Source organism: Mirounga angustirostris, unplaced genomic scaffold (genome assembly GCF_029215605.1).
Source record: "Mirounga angustirostris isolate CCGP_5_RB_7025 unplaced genomic scaffold, mMirAng1.0.hap1 SCAF_7, whole genome shotgun sequence".
Classification (NCBI taxonomy): domain Eukaryota; kingdom Metazoa; phylum Chordata; class Mammalia; order Carnivora; family Phocidae; genus Mirounga; species Mirounga angustirostris.
The window spans coordinates 72,272,319-72,297,887 of NW_026991715.1; the positions used below are offsets into that span (position 1 = coordinate 72,272,319).

General features: G+C 37.5%; 1 long non-coding RNA gene and 1 other non-coding gene across 2 annotated transcripts in view; one reads left to right on the top strand and one right to left on the bottom strand.

Annotated features, from left to right (window-relative positions):
- Positions 1-25,569, bottom strand: part of LOC135365261 (uncharacterized) — a 174,765-nt gene that overhangs the window by 116,210 nt on the left and 32,986 nt on the right. The gene's annotated exons all lie outside the window — the stretch shown is intronic.
- On the top strand, positions 20,621-20,751 carry LOC123836700 (small nucleolar RNA SNORA63). The gene has a single exon (XR_006789035.1). It is a non-coding gene; the product is annotated as a small nucleolar RNA SNORA63 (small nucleolar RNA).

Sequence of the window (25,569 nt, forward strand, 5' to 3'; positions counted from 1 at the left end):
GTAGCTCCAACCTTAGCAGAACACAGGAACCCCAAGTAGTCATGACACAGAGTGACTAACAGTCTCAATTTGCCCAAAACTAAGACAGGTTCCTGGAACACAGGACTTTGAGTGCCTAGCGCTAAAACTGGGAAAGTCCCCAGTAAACCAGAACAAGCTGGTCACCCAAGGAGACAGCACAACTAAACTCCCGTAGGTGTGCTTATCAAACTTTCCCCCAGCAGACTTGTAGCCAAGCCAAAAGAACTTCTCCTCACCTTAGGGAAATAAAGGATGTGACAGGGAATTTTTTTTACAGCGTTGGTCTTAAGAATATAGAGAACGAGGGAATATGAAGAGATTTTGTATTCTCTTGAATGGCCTTTTCTAAGTGTTGTCTTTGCATCTTCTGAAGCCTTGTTCTTAAACACTGCCACGCTTTCGTTACAAGGACAAGCAAGACTGCTGAAACAAAAGAGCTGTGCTTTATAAAGTGGTAGAAAGCTGAATTCGGTTGTATGCTTTCCATGTTTTTTTATCCCCATAAAACACAATAGTTAGCTACATTGTTTGTTCTAAAAGTCTCTTATATTCCATTTTTTTTTTCCTCATGGCTATATGCTAGAGAATTGTTGGAAGGAATCTTAACAGTGATGTGGCCTAAACCCGTAATAAAGTACATATCACAGTACCAGGTAACAGTTCAAAAATTAATAAGTAGTAAGGGTTTGGGCAGAACATCCTCTAATTTCTTCTCAGTAGTCTTTCTAAAACAGCTGAGATACACAGCTATAGCCCCTGCTAAATTAAACATTTCAGCCCAGCTTACGAGCACAATACACAGGTAGAAGTAATAAGTAATAATGAGTTTTGGGCCATTGAACACTGTGAATTTTCCCAGTGAACTGCAATTATAGAAACATCTGTGCTAAATAAGTTCCTACTGAAAGGTAGGAGTGTTTAATAATCCTCACAATTTCTCATTATCAACCCTAATAGAAGAGAGGGTAAACTCTGCACAAGTTTACCATTTTCAAAGAAAATTGCCAGGAATGTGATCATTTCTGGTACCACATTTCCCCAGACGATAAAAATACCAGAGACAATCTCCTTGGAAAAGAACATGAAATGGCAGCATTAATGACATGTAGCATAGCACAAGGCAAATAATGCCACTTGCATCAGCCAGGCCATTCTGGCTAGAGCATCCCCTGTGCTCCAACCTGACCAACAGGAAATGGATGATGCTCCTCAGCCTTCTCTCCTGCTTCTGACAGAAGAGGGCTAGCCTAAAAATATGCACCGCTTTTCTCAGACCTGTCCTAACCACCAAAGCCCCAGCGGAAATTGCTCCACACCAGCTGATTACTTCCCATGGGACTCACTCCGAAACAAGTGTAGGTTTCCTGGCCAGGATCTGAATAACATTAACAACCACTAATGGCCAGCTATGGCTACTGACAGGAATGTCATTCCTCTGGAGAAATGCAAGGGACTTGGCTGTGACTGTCAATGGTTGAATAGGTGCCTCTATAATTAGTTTGGGAACAATACAAGCAGACATTACTTTGAAAGAAGGCAGCATGCGATAGCCAGTGAACATCCGTAGCTGTAACCAGCTTGTGAAGAAAAACTGACAGAGCCCATCATAAATTACGACTGCTTCATTATGATCAAGAAGAGATGGTGATCTGCATCCAAACCTGTCAAAAAAACAGCTGGCTTGAGTTCTATGACTGAAATGGTAGGTAGCTTCGCTAATGCCAGACCAGATGACAAAAACTTTAAAACATGGTTAAGGTGCTTTGGACCTGTGATGGTTAATTTTATGTGTCTACTTGGCTGGGCCACGGTGCTCAGATATGCCGTCAAACATAATTCTGGATGTTTCTGTGAGGGTGTTTTTGGATGAGCTTAATATTTAAATTGTTGGACTTTGGGCAAACCAGGTTACCCTCTGTAATGTGGGCAGGCCTCATCCAGTCAGCTGAAGGCCTTAAAGAACAAAAGACTGACTTCCCTTAACAAGGGGCAATTCTGCCAGTGAATGACCTTTGGACTTGATCTGCAAATTGGACTCTTCCCTAAGTCTCCAGCCTGTTGCCCAAACTTCAGATCTTGGACTTCCCAGGCTTCATAATTGTGCGAGCCAATTCTTTAAAACCAATCAGTCAATCCATCAAACCTATTGGTTCTGTTTCTCTGGAGAGCCCTAATACTGGAACAAAATCAATATTCTGATTCTATTCAATTTTTTTCTGCTAATTAATTAGTTACATCTAATATTTACTATGTACCAAGTACTATGCTACATGCATTACAGGTGCATACAGGATACTAACATCTTCATTTGACAGACAGAGACTGAGGCTTACCGAGGTCGGTCCAAGTCCAAAGTCCAAGTCCAAATAGCTAGTAAGTGACAAAAACAGGATGCAGGCCCAGGTCTGGCCCTTTCAGAACCTGAGCTCTCCACTGCTAGGATAGGATAGACTGCCTCTCCAACACAATAATAGGAAAAAAAGATAAATGATTGCCATTCAAAATATACACATTTTGTAAAGGGAAAGAGTTTTATCCCTAACCACTTTTGTTGCTTGCTTTGCAACAAAGGAACCTGAGTCTGGGCTTCAGCTATCCGGCAATGCTCAGTTCGGCTTGTTCAACACCTGAATGCATCACCTGCCTCAAATTATTTATGCTCTTAGGCCTTTGTCTTATTCATGTCAAAGATAATGACACAGGAAAAGTCCCTTACCCTAACTGGGGCTCAATTTATTTTTATCTATTAAAGGAAGAAAGGGAGGAAGGGAGGGAGAAGGGGAAACAAAGGGAAAGAAAGGGAAAGAAAGGAAAGAAAGAAAGAGAGAGAGAGAGAGAGAGAGAGAAAGAAAAAGAAAATAAAGAGAAAGAAAGAAAGAAAGAAAGAAAGAAAGAAAGAAAGAAAGAAAGAAAGAAAGAAAGAAAGATAGATTAATTCAGCCTAAGTGATCAGTAGGTTTCCTTACAGCCTGGATTAGGTAAGGGAGCCTCAGTTTGAATAGAAAAATATTACTTGCTTTAAAAATTCTCTTGAGAACTAAATAAGAATAAATTTGAAAGTGTGGGAAAAAATGAAAAGGCATTAGGCACATATTTGATCTTCTAAAAATCACTTAAAAGAAAATACTGCCTTGCTCAATGTGGGAATGCAAGTAATAATTTGAATAAAGTTTTGATTCTTGTGATTGTGATTCATGAAGCATTTTCACATGGAGGATTGATAAGCTTGGTTCAAAGAGATTTTTATTGCTTTGTGGAGATGCTGCATTCATGAACTCTTATTATAATTCATTTCCATGAAGTCCTAGTACTAGAATCAACCCAGAATGACCTAGCCTTCTGGTGCCCTCCACCCTCTTCTCCCCAAAAATCTCCCCATCAGTCTTCAACCACCCTGCGAGTATCTGTAACACCACATTGGCTATGTCATTATTTACATGCTTGCCCCGCAAATTCCACTCCCATTTGACAGTAAGTGCCAAGAAGGCAGAAACGATATCTTTAATTCTTCTATGCCCACTGCCTAACATAGTACCCAGCAATTAATTATATAGTAAATGCTTATATTTGTGAAATGAGTAAAAAAATGATTGAGAAGCTTGGCTCAAATTACTTTCCAAAATGATTCAAGTTGGTATTTAAACATTGTTATGATAGCTAAAACTTATTTTCCTTTTCTTTGTGCTGACATGGTCCTCAATGATTTGTAGATGATGTCTCATTTAATCATACCCTATGAGGTGGTGAAATGGGTAGCATTCCAATCACAAAGCCATTAAGCCATTTTCTTCTGTTTTTAATTTGAAGAAGACAATTTTTTTTTTTTTTTTTGAGGGAGAAAGAGAGGGGTGGGGGAGAGGCAGAGGGAGAGGAAGAGAGAGAAACTTAAGCAGTCTCCATGCCCAGCACGGAGCTCAATCTCATGACCCTGATCTCATGACCTGAGCCAAAATCAAGAGTCAGACACTTAAGTGGCCCCCATGAATTTCTTTTTAATTACAGGTTATTGTGATAAGGACGCTTAACATAAGAGGAGCGTACAATACAGTATTGTTGACTACAGGTTCAATGTTGTACAGAAGATCTCTAACACTTATTCCCCCCTGCTTAGCTGAAATTCTGTCTAGTAAATAGTAACTCCTCATTTTGCCCTCCCTTCAGCCCCTGGCAATACCATTCCACCCTTTGATTCTATGAATGTGACTATTTTAGATACCTCATAAAAGTGGAATCATGCAGTATTTCTCTTTCTGTACTGGCTTATTTCATTTAGCATAATGTACTCAAGGTTCATCATGTTGTGGCATATTACAGAATTTTCTTCTTTTTTAAAGCTGACTAATATTCCATGGCATGTATATACCACATTTCCTTTATCCATTCATCTTTCAATGGACATTCAGCTCGTTTCCAGATCTTAGCTATCGTGAATAGTGCTGCAATGAATATGGCAGTGCTAATATGTCTTTGAGATCCTGATTTCAATTATTTTGAATAATCTCAGAAGTAGAGCGGCCGAAACATATGATAGTCCTATTTTTATTGTTTTGAGAAGACTCCATACCACTTTCTATAGTGGCTGCACCATTTTACGTTCTCAACAACAGTGCACGAGGGCCCCAATGTTTCCACATCTTTACCAACCAGATGTTCCCTGTCCTTCCTAAACCTGGTTCTGCAGATTTCTTTTCTACCCTAAGAGCTACCCCAATATTTTCTCCAGAAATATTCCTTTTGTTTTAGTCGGAAAGAGTCAGTTCCATTGCTTACAATGACAGGGTCCTAATCAACACACTACCCTTGCCCCCGGACAGCAGAATCCTCTCTTCCCATCCCAAGCACCTGCTATTATCTTTGTAGCCTACAGGGCAAAAGCATAATAGAAATGCAGTGCACATCTTGGGAAGCATGATGCTCTCCTCAAAAGACTTGTTTTCATCCAGGGTCTGTGACTAGAATAAAGCCAGCAGGCACCTATAGCACAAGATGGAAGAAGGCACTCGCTTTCACGGTCACACAAGTGCAGCCTTCATTGCTGAGACCGTCTCCTAAAATGCAGTGTTGTACACACTTCTTTGTCTCACCTTTGTCCAGCTCTTTGACAGAGGTTTGTGTTTTCTAAGAGGAAATGTTTCTGGCTACAGGCCCCCAGGACTTCATACTGCACCAATTCTTTCCCAGATACTACAATGTCCTGGTTTGGGTGTGAGGATCTGTGAGCAACAGAGGCTACAAAGGACACTTGATGATTTTGAGGGATTGCCCAGTTCACTCCTCAGGCTTTATACATTGTGGTCTCCTGCTGTGATTATACCACAAGTTGCACCACAACGCTGCAAGTTCCAGAATATTCCCTGGCTGTTGCTTCATCAAACAATACTGAACAATCAGGAAGAGAATGTGCTTCCAAAGTCAGCTCACAACCACAAAATATTTTGGGAGGACCAACACCTGAGGCTTCACCAAAACCAGGGAGGGAAATGTAGTTGATCCTTGGAGAACTAATGGAAAATGGAGCAGGAAAAATTTCAACAGGTCATAAGCAGAACTTCTTAAGTAGGGGAGTGATAAAACACAGGAGACTTTCTTTAACTCAATTTATTTAAACCAAAACCAAAACAAAAAAAATTCATCCATCTCTCCCATCTCTCACCTCTCACACACACCTCTGGCAACCATCAATCTGTTCTCTGTATCTATGAGCTTTGTTTTATATATATATTTTAGATTCCACATATAAGAGAGATCACATGGTATTTGTCTTTCTCTGATTTATTTCACTTCACATAATGCCCTTGAGGTTGATCTATAGTGTCACAAATGGCAAGATTTCATTCTTTTTTATTGCTGAATAATATTCCAGTGTGTGTGTGTGTGTGAGAGAGAGAGAGAGAGAGAGGTGTGTGTATGTATATACATATATATGTAATATATATATATATATATATATATATATCACAATTTCTTTTATCATTTATACATTGAGGATATTTGGGTAGCTTCTGTGTCTTGGCTATTGTTAATAATGCTGCAATGCACATGGGTGTGCAGATATCTTTTTGAACTAGTATTTTCATTTTCTTTGGGTAAATACCCAGAAGTGGAATTGGATCATATGAATCCATATGGCGAATCATATGGTGATTCATATGATGAATCTCTATTCAATTTTTTGAAGACCCTCCATATTGTTTTTCACAGTGGTTGGACCAACTTACATTCCCACCAACAATGTATAAGCATCCCCTTTTCTCTGCATTCTCACCAGCACTTGTTATTTCTCATCTTTTTGATAACAGGACATTCTGACAGGTGTGAGGTGATATCTCATTATAGTTTTTATTTGCATTTCCCTAATGACTAGTGATGTTGATTGAATATCTTCATGTGTCTGTTGGCCACCTGTAAGTCTTTTTTGGAGAAATGTCTATTCAGATCTTCTGCCCATTTTTTTAATCAGTTTGGATTTTTTGCTGTCAAATTATATGAGTTCTTTATATATTTGGGGTATTAACCCTTTATCAGATATAAGATTTACAAATATTTTCTCCCATTCAGCAGGGTGCCTTTTCATTCTGTTGACAGTTTCTTAAGCTGTTCTGAAGATTTTAGTTTGTTATCCCACTTATTTATTTTTATTTTTGCTTTTGTTGCTTTTGCTCTTGGCGTCAGATTAAAAAATCCATTGCCAAGACCTTTGCCAAAGTGCTTAACATCTATATCTTCATCTAGGAGTTTTATGGTTTCAGGTTTTGTGCTTAAGTCTTTAATCCATTTTAAGTTAATTTTTTGTATGATGAAAAAACAGTGGTCCAGTTTCATTCTTTTGCATGTGGCTGTCCAATTTTCCCAACTCTTCTTATTGAAGACATGGTCCTTTCCCCATTTATATTCTTGGCTACTTTGTCATAAACTAATTGACCATATATGTGTGGATTTATCTCTGGGCTTTCTATTCTGTTCCACTGATCTGTGTATGTTGCTATGTCAATATCACATTGTTTTGTTTACTATAGCTTTGTAATATACTCTCCAAATCAGGGAGTGATGCCTCTAGCTATGTTCTTTGTTCTCAAGATTGCTTTCGCTATTTGAGGTCTTTTGTGATTACATATAAGTTTTAGGACTGTTTGTAAAAAATGCTATTGGAATTCAGATATGGCTTGCACTGGATCTGTATAATGCTTTGAGTAATAGGGACATTCTAACAACACTGATTCTTCCAATCCATATGCACAGAACACTTTTCCATTTATTTGTGTCTACTGGAGACTTTTAAGAGAGATTTAGAACCCCTCAACTCTTGAGGACCTTATTAAAAAGTATATAAAACCACCTCTCCTATTTGACACTCACTGGCCTTTCTAGACAATTTTGATTCCATAGCTTAAAATTCTCCTTTGGGTGGCTGGCCACATACCTGGTGAGGGTTCAGAAACATTATTAACACTAGAGGAAATAACTACATTTTTTAAAGAAAATAATATATGTAATTATATATATACATATAGAGTATATATACATACATAGCTTCTATAATGTTGAATATATTCTTTGCCTCATCTTTTGTAATGTCATGTTGGTAATAATGTCTATTTCATACATTAGTGGCTTTTATCTCTACTAAAAGAAATCCTACAGCTAAAATGTCCCATGAATTGACAGAGCACATATAGAAGTGAAATACATAGGTCTTGTATCTGTATAATAAGTAGTTTTTTGAAAGAAAGAGGTCATTTCTTCACTTGGTGCGGGCAGCTGGCACAAGCAGAGTAAAAAAATCAATTTATTTCAATTAAAATTTTATAAATATGAGGGGTGCCTGGGTGGCTCAGTCATTCAGCGTCTGCCTTTGGCTCAGGTCATGATCCCAGGACCCTGGGATCAAGCCCCGCATCGGGCTCCCTGCTCCGCGGGAAGCCTGCTTCTCCCTCTCCCACTCCCCCTGCTTGTGTTCCCTCTCTAGCTGTCTCTCTCTCTGTCAAATAAATAAATAAAATCTTTATAAAAAAATTAAAAAATAAAAATAAAATTTTATAAATATGAGTGCATCATAATTATAATGATGCTATAGTGTAACCAAAAATTAGTGTAGTAGCTTTATCCAGAGCTACTATTTCCGTAAAGAGTTAACCGCAATTCTTAAGAGAATCACATTCTTTTGACTCTTTCTGTTACTACATCTGCTTTTTTAATAGCTACATTTGCTTGTCTCCTCAGAGTCATCTTTCATTTCTTTCTTGCCCTTTTCCCATATTCATTCAGTTAACTTTCACTATTCCACTATCTCTCCCAACTATCCGTTCTTTCAACTTTCCCTAAAATAGACTTTAGTGCCTCTCACTTAGATTATTTCAGTAGACCCCCATTCCCTAAAACCTCTCAATCTTCCTTAAGTCTTTTCTTCATGCTCTGAAGGAATCTATGGCTCCCTATTACCTCAAAGACAAACTACAAAACTACAAAACTATAAAACTATTTACAAAACAAAAATATTTAAATAAATATACATTATAATTACAAATAATTATTTATTCTCATAACTTGTGTGCCTGTTAGATCATGTGTCCATCGATGGCAAAATTCCTGACTAATTCATTTTCATTTCCTCACATGGTGAACTATCATTATGCCTTGGTTATAATAGATAATCAGCAAATATTGATCATTATGAATGAATGTATGGAAAACTGGTCCTTGGGCTCTTTTACAATTCTATTTTCTCCCTGGTTTCACTAAATATTAGCATAACTATTACACCATTTATTCAACTGTGTACATATTCAAGGACTGTACATTCTTTTTATGTCTTGCCCAGGCTAATTATTCTACTTTCATAAGATAAGGAAAATCTACTACATCTTTCTCAGCTCCCTTTGCCAGCCCTGGAGGCTCATCTCTTCTAGCCCAACAACAAGGTTACAAGCCAAAGGGTAGTATTCCAGATCTGTGGGGTTGTCCCCTATTTGGAGGACCTCCTGAGGCCTTAGAATCCTCCAGGACTTACCTGGACAAATGCTGCTATGTTACCCTTGTACTGGTTATCAACACTGCTCAGTTTTTTAGGTTATCAGACATAAGCACCCATTTCACCCACAGATGCCATAGGTCTCAGATTTCCAGCAGAAAAATGAATGCAAGAAAGAAGTATCAGGCGCCTGGGTGGCTCAGTTGGTTAAGCAACTGCCTTCGGCTCAGGTCATGATCCTGGAGTCCCAGGATCGAGTACCGCATCGGGCTCCCTGCTCGGCAGGTAGTCTGCTTCTCCCTCTGACCCTCCCCCCTCTCATGTGCTCTCTCTCATTCTCGCTCTCTCAAATGAATAAATAAATCTTTTAAAAAAAAAAAAGAAAGAAGTATCAATGTTTGTTAGACTAATACTAATCTTCAACCTTTCAGACTTATAAAAATATTTGTTCTGCTCCCTTCTGAAACCGGTGAGTCAGAGCTTAAAGAAGAGCTAACACTGAGCTGTGACTACTTCCTATTATATCCCTGTTTGGGTACAAAACACATCAGAGCAAATATGGTCAGTGGCAAACATTTCTTGAAACCCATCAAATTCTAAAGTTTATGAATGGATGCTTTTGTTCTGGATGGAACTGTATGATTTAGAAGGTAAAGCAGAATTTTTAAAAATTTTTTAAGAAGCACTTAATTGAAGAGTCTTCCTCTATTCTAAAATTCCCCACAAAAGCCTTATCTTACCTTTTTAAATTAAATTTTATATTATTTTTAAACAAATATTATCATTTATAATATTTATCCATTCATATAAACAACATAAGAGATCTTTAAGTACTCCCAAAAGACTTAAGGAAAGTATGTATCATTTACCTAGATTAACCAAAATCAGTGAGAGAACAAAAGGAGACTATATATATATTACATATGAGGAAACAAAAATAATACGTAAAATGCTACAATAGAGATCTTATAATGATTTACTAATGATTGTGAATGAACAGGTGTTTTTCGAGGGACAATGAAATTGCTTAGCATATCATATGTCATTATATTATTTGAGAAATATTTGTCAATTGGCTGTTTTCCCTTAATGACATTAAATTTAATAAATACTACTTACCTAGTATTACATATGATAAAAACATTTCCAGTATATAATTATTTTGTGGAAAAACACCTCTATATAGAGTAAAATATCATGTGAAAATTTAACCTTTTTCAAAAGCTTCAAAGTGACTTAAGACTAAAGTTCCTAATGTTAGATCCATATGAATCCAGAGTACCTGATTTTATAGTGAAAGTATTCTCTCTATATAAAGATTTATATATATGTATATATATGTATATATAATGAAGTTTGTATTGAAAATCATAGCTTTCCTCTTTTTTTTAGATGGTGTCCTATAAGTCAGAAATGAGCAAAGAATTTTAGTCCTTGATTAGTCAGGACTCTTGGTTGCAATTGGTAGAAAAATAAAAAAAGACCAGTTCTAATAAAATGAGACTTCACGGACTCCATAACTGAAAAATTCAAGGCACAGCTGACTTCTGCCATGACTGGCCTTGGGGCTCAAGCAATGTCACCTGGGTGCATTTTTTTTTCCATCTCTCACATCAGGCTTCTGCTGTGTTAGCTTCAGTTTCTTCTCCACCTATTGTTTAAATGACCTCATCAGGCCACATATTACTAGTTTTCTCTGTCTTCGAAGTCCTAGTGACAGTTCCATGACATTTCATTTGCTATCAATGGCTCACATCTCCACTCCTGAGCCAAATGCTATAGTTCCAAGAGAATCTGAGGGTCTCATTGGTCAAGTCTGAGTCACATGCTCCTGGAGCTGAGGCTCAAGTCAGCTCCAATAAAATTACAGGAACTGGTTGTAAGAAGGAATAAAATACCCCTACTAAAATGGATGTGGGATATATGGATGACGGGGAGTTTAAAACACAACAAATACATACTCTGAGTTAAAAAAAATGTTAATCAAGGAACCTAGAAGCAATGTTAATTCTCCCAAATCTCTCTAGCCTTGGGCAAGTCACCAACGGTTTACTTCTGGGATCACTGCTTTAGCCTCCTTACCCACATGTATCCTGCTCCAGTCCCTTCTATGCACTGACCCTAGAATAAGGTCCAAAATCCTAAACAAAGCCCTGCTTGATCAGCCTCAGTTTACTTCTCTAGCCTCTTTTTTTTTTTCTTTTTTTTATTTTTATTTTATTCTTATGTTAATCCCCATACATTACATCATTAGTTTTAGATGAAGTGTTCCATGATTCATTGTTTGTGCACAACACCCAGTGCTCCATGCAGAATGTGCCCTCCTCAATACCCACCACCAGGCTAACCCATCCTCCCACCCCCCTCCCCTCTAGAACCCTCAGTTTGTTTTTCAGAGTCTATCGTCTCTCATGGTTCGTCTACCCCTCCGATTTCCCCCGCTTCATTCTTCCCCTCCCGCTACCTTCTTCTTCTTCTTCTTTTTTTTTTTTTCTTAACATATATTGCATTATTTGTTTCAGAGGTACATCTAGCCTCTTTTAGAAACTCTCCCCCTGTAACTCTCTGAGCTCCAAACAGCCAGGTCTTTTAATTTCTTAAGCATTGCCATAACTTACTACAAAAGGACATTGGCCCATTCTCTACCCATTCCCTAGAACTGCCTTTCTCCTTTCTTCTATTCACTTAGTGAACTTCCACTCACCTTCAGATATTAATTCAAACATTATTTCTGCAAACAAGTTTTTCTAACACTATCCCCACCAGGGTCAAATTTCCCCATAATACACTCTCAATGAAACATAGCATTTAATAACACTCACCATAGCTTTTATTTTATATGTGTTTTTGTTATTTTTAATTAAGTTATTTAGTTAATAGTTTTTCCCACTAAAGTATAAGCTCCATGAGGAAAACACTATATGTACTTTCCGCTGTATCCCTGTGCCTAGCACATAGTCAATACTCAATATATGAAGGAATAAATAAAGACACTTCATGACCTGTGTCTTAATTTCTCATCTCTAAAGTAACGGATTGAACTGAGAGATCTCAAATCATTCATTACAGCTCTTAAACTTCTCTGATTCCAATTAAACAGTATAGATACCTTATACTGCAGGGGGGACAAAAAATTTTTAAGTAACTCCTCTGAAGAGAACACTAAAAGAAAAAGTTATTTAGCCAATGGATAATACAGCTAAAGGGTCAATACGAACCCTAGTGAAGTATTGCCATACAAATTATGATGACGAGTTCTCCATTTTTATTGAGATAGGATTAAAGACACATCCTTCACCCTCAAATGAGAGCATTTAATTTAATTTGAAATCACTCTACAAGTGATTATTAAAACCATGAACTTCTTTGGGAGGGGTAGGGCCCAAGTTAACAGTATGATAAGGCAGTAAATTTTGTCCTCTTTTACCCTTCCTTTGGTTTTCCATTTCTCACATTTTGGAACCATGCGCACCCTACTACCTGGAACAAAATACCCAGTTTCTTCTTTCTCCCCATTGGTTATCCCTCTATTAGAATCCTCCCTCCCCTTCCCCCATCTATAGGACCTGAACTACCCCCTACACTCACACTGTGAATCCCCATCTCCTATTTCTCTATTAAAACTTACCTGCCCTTGCTTTTATTTCTTCATATCCCTGATCTTCCCTGGGTGTCAATGGTTGTAATGGTTTATTAACAAGAAAACCCATCCATTCTAATATGCTATCTAGTTAATTAATGTTACCTCCCTCAAGATAATAGGGCATATGTCCTCTTAAAAGCTTTTAAGAAATGACAGCAATGGCGGAAATTTCAGGCACCACTGCAGACTGATGAGGGAGATAGATTTTAAAGCATGGGGGCCTCTCATTGATCCTCAAATTATTCCATGTAGGCAGCTGCCAACTCTGCCCATGAGTAAGCCAGCCTCTCTCTGGAGAACTTTATAAACAGCATGAATTTCACTGTTTGACATGGGTGAAGTATAGTTCTTTCTGAAAATAACCTCTTTTAAGGTATCATCCATTTATGAAGCTATGGCTTAGATGTTCTCAAGACTAGAAAAGCTACCCTTCATTCCAAGATTGAAAAGGTCAGTCTGCCCTAGGAGATAGATGAATTTGGAGGTGTCTTTGAGTAGCCAGCTGATTTACTTATCATTTTCATTTTTTATTCCAATTCAAGCATATACACTGCTAGAAATGAGCAAGAACTCTGAAATCTCAAGGTGTGCCCTCCTAGAACATAATTCCGCCCCCCATCTGTGAATCTCCTGTTGCTATCAGAGGAAGTCACCATATGCAGAGAGGGGAGACACATGCCAGGAAAGGAAAGCCCATTATGTAGTTGAGAGCTAATTTTGCTTAATCTTCTTGATCTCCATAAAGAGCATTCTGAGACCCCACAGGATTTAAACAAAAAAAGATAAAGATGAAGAGGGAACGCTCAAGCAGAGCCGATGTAATACTTATTTATTAATGTCGTCCATCACAGTGTGTTTATGCGCCTAACCAAAATTTAAAACTGTCTGATTGAAAACAGAGGAGGAAAACCAATTGCTGTATCAAGGCAAAACAGACTCACTCCATCCCTACATACTTACATTTGGAAAATGAAATGAAATGATATGAGCACCATATTAAACACTTATGGTTCCATTTAAAATGAAAAGAAAGATAAGTAAAAACATAAATCTGAGACCCTGGGTTTATCCTTAAATAGAAACCTCATCTTAAGGGAGACTTTCTCCATGCTTAAGAGCAGAATTAATATTAAAGGAGCCTTATTCGTCCTGTTACTCCAATGCCTTCTGAGGAGGAGGGAGCTAGGAGAGGGGGGCCAAAAAGGGCAGGGAGAGGGGATTCTCACAGCTTAATGAAACCAACTCTGAGAGTAGAACCATTGAGTCAGAATATCATCATTGGAATATACCCTAAAGGTCTCCTGCTCAAGCTAGAGGTAGTGAATTTTGTGCTTGAATTCTTCCAGTGACAAGAAACTCATTACCACTCAGATATCCCATTCTAGTTTTGTATAACTTGGCGTTATTAGAAATTTCTCTCTTGTAATATTCTGAAATCCACATCCTTGTAATTTCCCCTCATTGGTCTCATTCAGTCCCTTGGAGCCAACCACACAGAGTGAATCTAATGTTTCTTACAGAGTATGGGCCTTCAAATATTGGAAGAGAGTTTTCTTTGAATACCACCACCTTTTCTTCTCTGTTGGCTTAATCTGCAGGTTTATAGCTACAATACTATTACTGAAAGCTTTCCAAACCTCCTGAAGTCTTCCTCATGAACCCAGACTTACCTTGAATTTTTGAGATCTGCCCACTCCTATTTGGGTGGCTGGTTAAACTCTAAGACTGTCTAGTTGAACTAACAATTCTGGATGTTATAAAGTTAAAGGGCATTTGTTTTAAGAGGAGGGTAAATGCAGTTCTTAGGTATCTCTGAAGCCTCTACAGCACTTGCCCTGGCATTCACACACATAAGGGCTTGAAAATGCCTTGAACTAATAAATGAATAAATGAAGAATCCTTGTATTCTAATACTTGTATGGGGTTTGACACTTCACAAAAGAACTTAAGCCATTATTTGAGAACCAAAATAAACAAAAGATCAATGGAAGAGATGTTATTATCCCCATCCCATAAAAATAAGAAAACTGTAATTCAGAAATAAGTACATTTTGAAGAAAAGTCTTTTACTGGGACAAAAACAACTTTGAACTCATGCCACCCTGTATTAGCACAGCTACGCTCATAGGTTCTCAAAAGAACAAGAATTCCATAAAGTATCTTTGCATTATAGACAAATCACTAATTTCTACAGTGCCTTTTTAATTTAATACATTTCTTAGCCAAGAGGGAAATACCTTAAAATATTTTTTATGATGTGATTTAAAAAAAGGCCACAATAACAAACTAGGCTTGCATGAAGAAGACAATTGATCTTCTAAAATCTCAAAAATTTTAACAATGAACATTACACTTATAACCACATAACCTCTCTTTGTTTGATAAAATGTTGGTGGGGGGAATTCCATCTCATTCATCTATTAAATAAATAGTTATTGAGATTCTATTTTGTCCAAAGTATTTATGGTAACACTAATTTTTTATAAATAAATTTTATAAATCAAATGTAGAGTAAAAAAGAAAGTCCCAAAAAAATAAAAGATGGAGGCCCCACCCCATCAGGAAGGATGCCCTAGTGTACATCAGTATGCAAAAATAAGGAGATGTATGTATGCCAAGGGGATTAAATTTTAGAGCAGAGTCTTTCTAGGGAAAGTCTTAAAGGAGTTATAATTGGAGGATGGAGACAAAGTACATTCCAAATAATCTAGATGAGTTGCTTGGCCTTCACAAACTATGTACGGAAATTCAATATGTCTGTGCCCGCTTCACTTTCTCTTTTGCATCTATTTCAGGTAACCTTCATCATAACTAACTCCATGCTGCCCAAGGTCCATGGGTGGAGCACAATGGTGAAAGGAGCACTTTACTCCACAGTGGCAGAGAAGACTTCTTTTGTTACTGCCCCCAGGAGACTGAGGAACTTGCTGATGGTACCAAATGACTGTGATAGCACCCTGCAGAGTCCAGGGGGAACATTTCTGGGGTGCCCCGGAAGAGTTTTCACTGCTAGTTCTCTCGGGCCACCCAGTACCCACAGCTCCCCCCTCCCAGTCTTGGTGCACTGGCTGTCACCCAGCTCCCTGCTCCGCTCTGCCACTGCTCTGCTGCTCCCAGCTGTGTACCTCACCAAAATACCAGACACCCCTGTCCCAGCTGCGCTCAGGCACAAAGAAACCCATCCTATCCCAACCCATCTCCAAGAAACCAATGACTCCTGAAATTTAATAGCCACAAAGAAGCTTGCAATGAGGTTTGTCATGACCTCCCAACATTTATTTATCCATTTTCTTAATGAAAGTCATTTATAAACTACTTTTTTCCCTTTAATTTTTCTTAATTGTGGCAAAAAATACATAACAAAATTTACCATCTTAGCCATCTTCAAGGGTACAGTTCAGTATATTCACACTGTTGTGCTCTTTTCCTTTTTTATTTTTAAGATTTATTTATCTATTTGAGAGAGAGAGTGGGTTCCTCCTGTGAGCAGTGGGCAGGTGCAGAGGGAGGGAGAGTCAAGCAAGACCCCCAGCTGAGCCTGGGGCTCTGGGCTGGGCTCCAGGCGGAACTCCATGCTGGGCTCAATCCCAGGACACTGAGATCCTGACCTGAGCTGAAGTGGACACTTAACCGACTTAGCCACCCATGTACCCCTACTCTTTTCCTTTTTAATTGCTACCTTTAATACCTTTCCAATTGCTTGTTTGGTTATTAAGCCATTGGATTCTCTAACTTTTTAAATCCACCATCTTCCCCAGAAGTCTATAAACTACTTTTCAACTCTCACTTCCTACCTGGTGATCCCAGATCCTTTAACTTTTAGTCATCATGCTTATTTTATAGTTGTTAAAGTATATATTTATGTTTTTTCCCTCTATCCCTGTGAAATTTCTCTGAGTTGAACCTGAAATTCAAACTATGTCCCAGTGTTCTCTTAAAGTCTCTACCAGTACCATTTATTCATGACAAATTGTTGTTTTTGTTCTTTTAAATTCCTACAAATAAAAGGATTTCCATAGCTTCCCGAACACTCCACAAATATTTCATGAGCAATACATGCCAAAATGGGCCTCCTGTTCTGATAAATAGCAGCTTGGCATATGTGACATCAAAGCATTACAGACTTGATAATACCTGTTAGATACCAGGGCACAATGGACTGGTTACTGCAGATGTAGACATGAAGGGAGGAAATTTTAGGCTTAATCCCAGATCCCCTGTATATACTGTGCTGCTGGACAAGCTAGCAAACCCCACATAACAATTTAGTATAACAATATTGTGATCTTGACACAGCTCTTAGGACTACAGAGTACTGAACTAAAAACAAAGGGAAAAAAAAAATTGCAAGAAGTACCATCACCATGAACCTTATGTGAACTGCTATATAAAAGAATAAAAATATACTTAGATTAAATGAAAGAAACCTTTGAATATATCTTAACTTCATATTAAGTCTCCAGTATTATGTAGTTCTAGAATGGACTGTACCATCTAAAGGGTCTTAAAAATTATTTAAAACTGCGAGATCATGGGAGGGCGCCTGGGTGGCTCAGTTGGTTAAGCGACTGCCTTCGGCTCAGGTCATGATCCTGGAGTCCCTGGATCGAGTCCCGCATCGGGCTCCCTGCTCGGCAGGGAGCCTGCTTCTCCCTCTGACCCTCCCCCCTCTCATGTGCTCTCTGTCTCTCTCATTCTCTCTGTCTCAAATAAATAAATAAAATCTTTAAAAAAAACAAAAAACAAAACAAAACAAAAAAACTGTGAGATCATGGGAGTTCTGTGAGCCTTATGGCGACATGAGCCCTTCTTCCTTTCTGTCCCCTTTGATTTACAACTCAGTGGACACCCATAACCAGAAAAAAAGCACTCCTGCACAGCATACCAAGACACCCAAGAGACCCATTCATCTATGCACCTGAAAGTGGGTGGATTGGACTGCAGGAGATTCTGGGAACATGGAAGTGATCAGAGGGAGGCAAGTGGCGGCAGAGCTGGCAGCAGTAGAGGTGGTAATGGCCGATAAGGCAGAGCTGGACTGGCCGCACACCAGCACAAGCTTTCTGGCAAAGGAGGCAGAGGGTGAAGGCGGTAAGTGGGGGACTGCCCAACCACATGTGCTGCAGTTGGAGAGACCACTTGCTCTCTCTAAAGAAAGATGCAGTGACTGGGGAGAGGGAAAGGAAAGACAAGTAGGCAGACAAATAGAAATGAAGGAAAATGGCTGTTGCTGTCATACCCAGGAGGCCAGAGGATGTCCCATGGACCTCTGGGACCTCCCCACTTGGAGATCCCCTTACCATGGGGTGGGCACATCCAAAGTCCCAGGTGCTAAGTATATACCTCACCACCCACCCCTACTGCCAATCTTTGCTTTTTGGGGTTTTTTTATGCCCTCTCTCAACCTTAGCCCAAATTAGCTCCCAGAAGAGAAACCAAAAATTTGTGCTATAGCGCCACCTTCTGGAAGACAAAAGGAAGGCTTTTAACTACCGACCTGTTGAACTGTTAGAATCAATGTAAATAAAACCTTGCCTAATTAAAAAAGGGGTTCACTACTCCAAATGCTGCCAGAGGCACCTCTCATCAAACATCATGAAAAATCATGGTAATATGGTATCAAAAAAAGAAAGAAATGACAATTTTCCAACAACTAAACTCAAAAACATGGACTACTGTTATCTGATCACTTAAAATAGGTGTTATGAAGAAATTTAACAAGCTACAAGAAAACTCCGAAAAGCAACAGAATGACCTTCAACAGTAAAATTAGTGAAAAGAAGTAGCACTTTACCAAAGAGATTGAAATTCTAAAAAAGAACCAAACGACAATTCTGAAGCTAAAGAACTCAACAAATGAGATGAAGAATGCATTAGAATGCAGTGGAAATAGGGCAGATCATATGGAAGAGAGAATTAGCAAGCTTGAGTATGAAAATATAGAAATGATCAGGTGGAAAAGGATCAAGAACTAAGATCTTTAAAAAGTAAAAAACAAAACAAAACAAAAAAACCCTATGAGCACTATCTGACTCAATTAGAAAAGCCAACATAAGAATAACGGGTATTCTAGAAAAAGAAGAGAGAAAGAGCAGAGAATATATTTAAAGATATAATAGATTAGGATTAAAGACCTAAATGTGAAAACTGAAACCATAATATTCCTGGAAGAAAACATAGGCAGTAATTTCTTTGACATCAGCTGTAGAAATATTGTTCTAGTTATGTCTGGCAAGGGAAACAAAAGCAAAATTAATCTATTGGGACAGCACCAAAGTAAAACGTTTTTGCACAACAAAGGAAACTATCAACAAAATAAAAAGGCAACCTACTAAGTGGGAGAAGATATTTGCAAATGATATATTTGATAAAGGGTTAGTATCCAAAATATATAAAGAACTTATACAACTCAACACTGAAAAAACAAATAATCTGATTAAAAATGGGCAGAGACCTGAATAGACATTTTTCCAGAGAAGGCATACAGATGGCCAACAGATACATGAAAAGATGCTCAACATCACTAATCATCAGGGAAATGAAAACTAAAACCAATGTGGTATCACTTTATGCTGTCAGTAAATGTCAGAATGGCTAAAATAAAAACCATAAGAAATAATAAGTGTTGGCAATGATGTAGAGAAAAAGGAACAGTTGTGCACTGTTAGTAGGAATGCAGATTGGTGCAGCCACTGTGGAAAACAGTATGGAGTTTCCTTAAAAAATTCAAAACAGAATTACTGCATGATCCAGTAATTCCACCACTGGGTATTTGCCCAAAGGAAATGAAAACAATAATGCAAAAAGGTGTGTACACCCCAATGTTACTGTAGCATTATTTACAATAACCAAGATGGAAACAACCCAAGTGTCCATTGATAGATGAATAAGAAGATAGTGTGTGTGTATATACATATTTATACATACATATTTATATATACATACACATACATATATATATGATACAAACACACACACAATGGAATATTACTCAACTATAAAAAAATGATATCTTACAATTTACAACAATGTGGATGGACCTAGAGGGTATAATGTGAAGTGAAATAAGTCAGAGAAAGACAAATACCATATGATTTTGCTAATACATGGAATTTAAGAAACAAAACAAAAAGAAAGAAAGAAGAAACAAACAAAAAACAGACTCTTAACTATAAAGAACAAACTGGTGGTTTCCAGAAGGAGGTGGGTGGGGGGATGAGTGAAATAGATAAAGGGGATTAAGAGCACACTTATCTTGATGTACACTGAGAAATGTATAGAATTGTGAATCATTATATTTTATACCTGAAACTAATAGAACACTCTATGTTAATTATTCTTGAACAGAAAAAAAGAGAAAGAATAGCTGAGAATTCCCAAATTCGGGGAAAGAATTGAATATACAAGTTCACAAAGCTAATAGAACACCTTATTATCTCAACACAAAAAGACTTTCTCCAAGACACATCTTATTAAAACTGTCAAAAGTTAATGATAAAGAAAGAATTTTAGGGCACTTAGGGAAAAAAAGACAGTAACCTACAAAGGTACATCTATTAGGGTATAAGCAGCTTTCTCAGCAGATTTCTCAGCAGAAACACCACAGGCCAGGAGAGAGTGGAATGACATGTTCAAAATATTAAAAGATAAAAACTGCAGCCATTATACTTCAATAAAATTAAAAAAAAAAAAAACCCTGCCAGCCAAGAATGCTCTATCCAGCAAAGTTATCCTTCAGATATGAAGAAGAAATAAAAGCTTTCCTAGAGAAACAAAAGCTGAGGGAGTTCACCACCATTAGACCTGCCTTACAAGAAATGCTGAAAGGAGCTCTCCAAGTTGAAATGCAAAGACAAAAGCACACAAACTCTGATTAAAGTTAAAGTCAGAATTAGAATATTGCAACCCATTTTTAGAATAGTATATTAAACTCCTAACTGTTGCATAATGCTTAAAGGAAAAGAGCATTAAAAATAATTATAGCCACGATGCAGGATCTAGTTACAATGTAGCTGTAAAGTGCTGCCTTGTCTTTGCCCCCTGCTCAAAATAAAGCTGTTACCTTTCTAGCCCTGTCCGCCATGGTGCTTAGCAGCCAGGGATGCATGGTCTCAGACATGTTTACCAAGTAAAACACTGACTTGAGGGGCACCTGGGTGGCTCAGTCATTAAGCGTCTGCCTTCGGCTCAGATCATGATCCCAGGGTCCTGGGATCGAGCCCCACATCGGGCTCCCTGCTCAGCGGGGAGTCTACTTCTCCCTCTCCCACTCCCCCTGCTTGTATTCCCTCTCTCGCTGTGTCTCTCTCTGTCAAATAAATAAATAAAATCTTTTAAAAAAAATAAAAAAAATAAAAAATAAAAAATAATTATAGCCACTACAACTTAGTAATAAAATTACAGCATTAAAAGACATCATTTGTGACATCAAAAATATAAAAGGGAAAGTGAAAAAGGAAAGAAGTTTAAAGGTGAATGAAGATAAATTGCTCTTGGCAGAAAAAGAACCATTTTATCTACAAGATGTTTTATGTAAACCTCATGCTAACCACAAAGCAAAAACCTAAGCAGAGACACAAAACATTAAAAATGGGGGAGACTGAGCAAATCACCATGGAAAACCACCAACTTACAAAAGTAGACAGAACAAAAGGAGAAAGAAATGATAGAGAGACAAAATTACCAGAAGACAAAAGATAAAATGGCAGTCATAAATCCTTACATGTCAATAATAGCACTAAATATAAATGGATTGAACTCATCAATCAAAAGGCACAGACTGTGGGGCCCCTGGGTGGCTTAGTTCATTAAGCATCTGACTCTTGATCTCAGCTCAGGTCTTAATCTCAGGGTCATGAGTTCAAGCCCCACATTGGGCTCCATGCTGGGTGTGAAACCTACTTTAAAAAAAAAAAAAAAGGCAGCACAGAGTGTCTGGATGGAGGGAAAAAAAACAAGATCCAACTATATGCTGCCTACAGGAGACCCATTTCAGGTCTAAGGACACACATAGGCTCAAAATGAAAGGATGGAAGATAATATTCCAAGCAAATGGAAATGAAAAGTAGGTAAGCATAGCCATACTTATATCAGACAAAAAAGACTTCAAGCTAAAATGGGTAACAAGATACAAAGAAGGTCACTAATAACAATAAAGGGGTCTTTATAGCAGCAATGTCCACAATAGCTAAACTATGGAAAGAGCCCAGATGTCCACTGACAGATGAATAAATAAATAAGATGTGGTATATAAATACAATGGAATATTACTTGCCATTTGCAATGACCTGGATGGAACTAGAGGGTATTATATATGCTAAGCAAAATAAGTCAATCAGAGAAAGACAATTATTGTATGATTTCACTCATATGTGGAATTTAAGAAACAAAAGAGAGAAGCATGGGGAAGGGAAAAATAAAACAAGAAGAAATCAGAGAGGGTGACAAACCATAAGAGACTCTTGTTCATAGGAAACAAACTGAGGGTTGCTGGAGGGGAGAGGTGTGGGGGATGGGGTAACTGGGTGATGGGCATTAAAGAGGGCATGTGATGTAATGAGCACTGGGTGTTATATACAACTGATGAGTCACTGAACTCTACCTCTGAAACTAATAATACACTATATATTAATTAACTGAATTTATATAAAATTAAATTAAATTAAAAAAATAAAATAAGTTACACTTTAAACAAATAAAGGGGTCAATACATCAAGAAGATGTAGCAATCGTAAGTATATATGCTCCCAACACCAAGCACTGGAATATGTTAAGCAATAAATAACAAATCTTAAGGGAGTAATAGAAAATAATACAGTAATTGTAGGGAACTTCAATACCTCACTATCAGCAATGAATAGATCACCCAGACAGAAAATCAACAAGGAAGCATTAGAATTAAACCACACTTTAGAACAAATGGACTTAATAGATATATACAGAACATTCCACCCAATAGCATCAGAATACTCATTCTTCTCAAATGCAAGATCGAAAGCATATCAACTATCTTCTCTAACCACAATGGTATGAAACTAGAAATCAACAAAAGGAAAGTGAGAAGATCTACAAATATGTGGAAACTAAACAACACAGTTCTAAGCAACCACTGAGTCAAAAAATAAATCAAAAGGGAAATAAAAAATCATCTTGCAACAAATGTAAATGAAAACAAAATATATCAAATATTGTGGGATGCAGCAAAAGTAGTTCTGAGAGAAAAGATTATTAGAAAGATCTCAGATAAACAACCTAACTTTATACCTCGAGGAACTAGAAAAACAAAAAAAGAACAATTTAAGGTCAAAATCAACAGAAGGAGGGAAATAAGGGTCAGAGGGGAAATAAATGAAATAGAGACCAGAAAAACAATAGAAAGGATCCACAAAACTAAGAGCTGGTTCTTTGAAAAGGTAAACAAAACTGACAAATCTTTAGCTAGACTATGAAAAAGAGAGATGACTCAAATAAATAAAATTAGAAATGAGAGGGGAAACATTAGAACTGATGCTACAGAAATAACAAGCATAAGAGACTACTATGAACAATTATATACCAGGAAATTACATAATATAGAATAAATGGATACACTTCTAGAACTATACGACCAACCAAGACTGAATCAGGAAGAAATAGAAAATCCGAACAGACCAAAAATAAGAGATTTGAATCAGAAATCATAAAACTCCCAATACAGAAAACTCCAGGACCAAACAGCTTCACTGGAGAATTCTACCAAACATTTAAAGAAGAATTAATGCCAATGCTCCTCAAACTTTTCAAAAATATTGAGGAGGAGGGAACGCTTCCAAATTCATTCTAAGAGGTCAGCATTACTTTAATACCAAAACCAGATAAAGATACCACAAGAAAACTATAGACCAATGTTCCTGATGAATACAGAAGAATAAATGTAATACATCACATCAATAAAATGAAAGATAAAAATCACATGATTATCCTCAAGAGATGTAGAAAAAGCATTTGACAAAATACAACATCCTTTTATAAAAACCCTTAATAGACTGGGTATACAAATAACATATCTCAACATAATTTGGGCCATAGACAGCAAACTCACGGCTAACATTAAATTCAATGGAGAAAAATTGAAAGACTTTTCCTCTAAGGTGTACTCATATGGTCACCTAATATTCAGCAAAGGAGCTAAAAATATACAACGGGGAAGAGATAAGCTCTTCAGCAAGTCGTGCTGGGAAAAGTGGAGAAACATATACAGAACAATGAAATTGGACCCCTATCTCACAGCATTCACAGAAATTAACTCAAAATGGATCAAAGACTTAAACATAATACCTGATACCAAAGAACTTGTAGAAGAAAATATAGAGGAAAAGCTCATCAATATTGGTCTTGGCAATAATTTTTTGGTCATGACACCAAAAGCACAAACAACAAAAGAAAAAAATCAACAAATAAGACTACATCAAACTCAAAAGCTTCTGCACAGCAAAAGAAACAATTAACAAAATGAAAAGACAACCTACAGAATGGGAGAAAAATTTTTTGCAAACCATGCATTAGATAAGGAGTTAATATCCAAAAATATATAAAGAACTCTGTCAACTCAATAACAAAAATACAATAATCCAATTTAAAAATGGGCAAAAGAACTAAAAAGACATTTCTCTCAAGAGGACATCAGAACAGCCAACACACACATGAAAAGATGCTCAATATCACGAATCACCAGGGAAATGCAAATTAAAACCACAGTGAGATATCACCTCACAGCTCTAGGATGGTTGTCATCAAGGAAACCAGAGACAACAGGTGCTGGCAAGGATGTGGCAAAAAGGAAGCTCATGTACATTGTTGCTGGGAATGCAAATTGGTCCAAACACTATGGAAAATAATATGGAGTTTCTTCAAAAAATTAAAAACAGATCTACCATGCAACCCAGAAATTCCACTTCTGGGTACATACCCAAAGGAAATGAAAACAGAATTTCAATGAGATCTCTGTATTCCCATGTTTATCACAGCATTATTCAGAACAGCAGAGATACGGAAACAACCCAAATGCCCATCAACAGATGAATGGATTAAAAAGATGTGGCACATTGGAATATTATTCAGCCATAAGAAAGGAAGACATTCTCCCATTTGTGACAACATGGTTGGACCTTGTGCACATCATGCTAAACAAGGTAAGTCAGATTCAGATAGGTAAGTGCTGTATATCACTTATATGTGATATCTAAAAAAGTTAAACCTGTAAAAAACAGAGAGTAAAATGGTGGTTCCTAGGGGATGGAGTGGGATATAAGAGTATTTCCAGGTACAAACTTGTTACAGGTAGTAAATAAGCCATAGAGATCTAGTGCACAGTATAAGGAATATAAACAATAATATTGTACTATAATTATGCAAGGCGATATCATTACATCAGCAATCATATTACCATATATAAATGTATCAGAGTAACACCTTATGCACCTTAAATGTACACAATGTTACACATCACATTTATTCAATTAAAAAACACTATGAGATCACGATTTCCTAGATGTCAGCTGCTTGCTTCCTCAGTCTCGACTTGGTTCCACTCACATTCAAGAAGATGTGCTATAGAACTTAATGTAGTCTACGAAACCCTCAAGTAAATGAATCCCCTTCTAGCACGATCCTTGAACAGCATGTTTCACACAGATCTGCTGACTAGAGTACAGATGCTTCTCCCATTCACGCGAGCCCTGTCAGCACTCCGCAATGGGTTACAGTTTTGTTCTCATCCTATTGCCAGCTGCCAGCCCCTGGCTACAGATATTCCCATTTTGTTCCAGGGATTCTCTATGGACTTCTGGGCTCTATTTCCCTTTAAGTACTATCTTTTAAGTACTGTCTTCGTCCACCAGAAATATTTTATTCCTGCCAAAATACTGGCTTGTTCTAAGGAAGTATCTTTAAAGATACT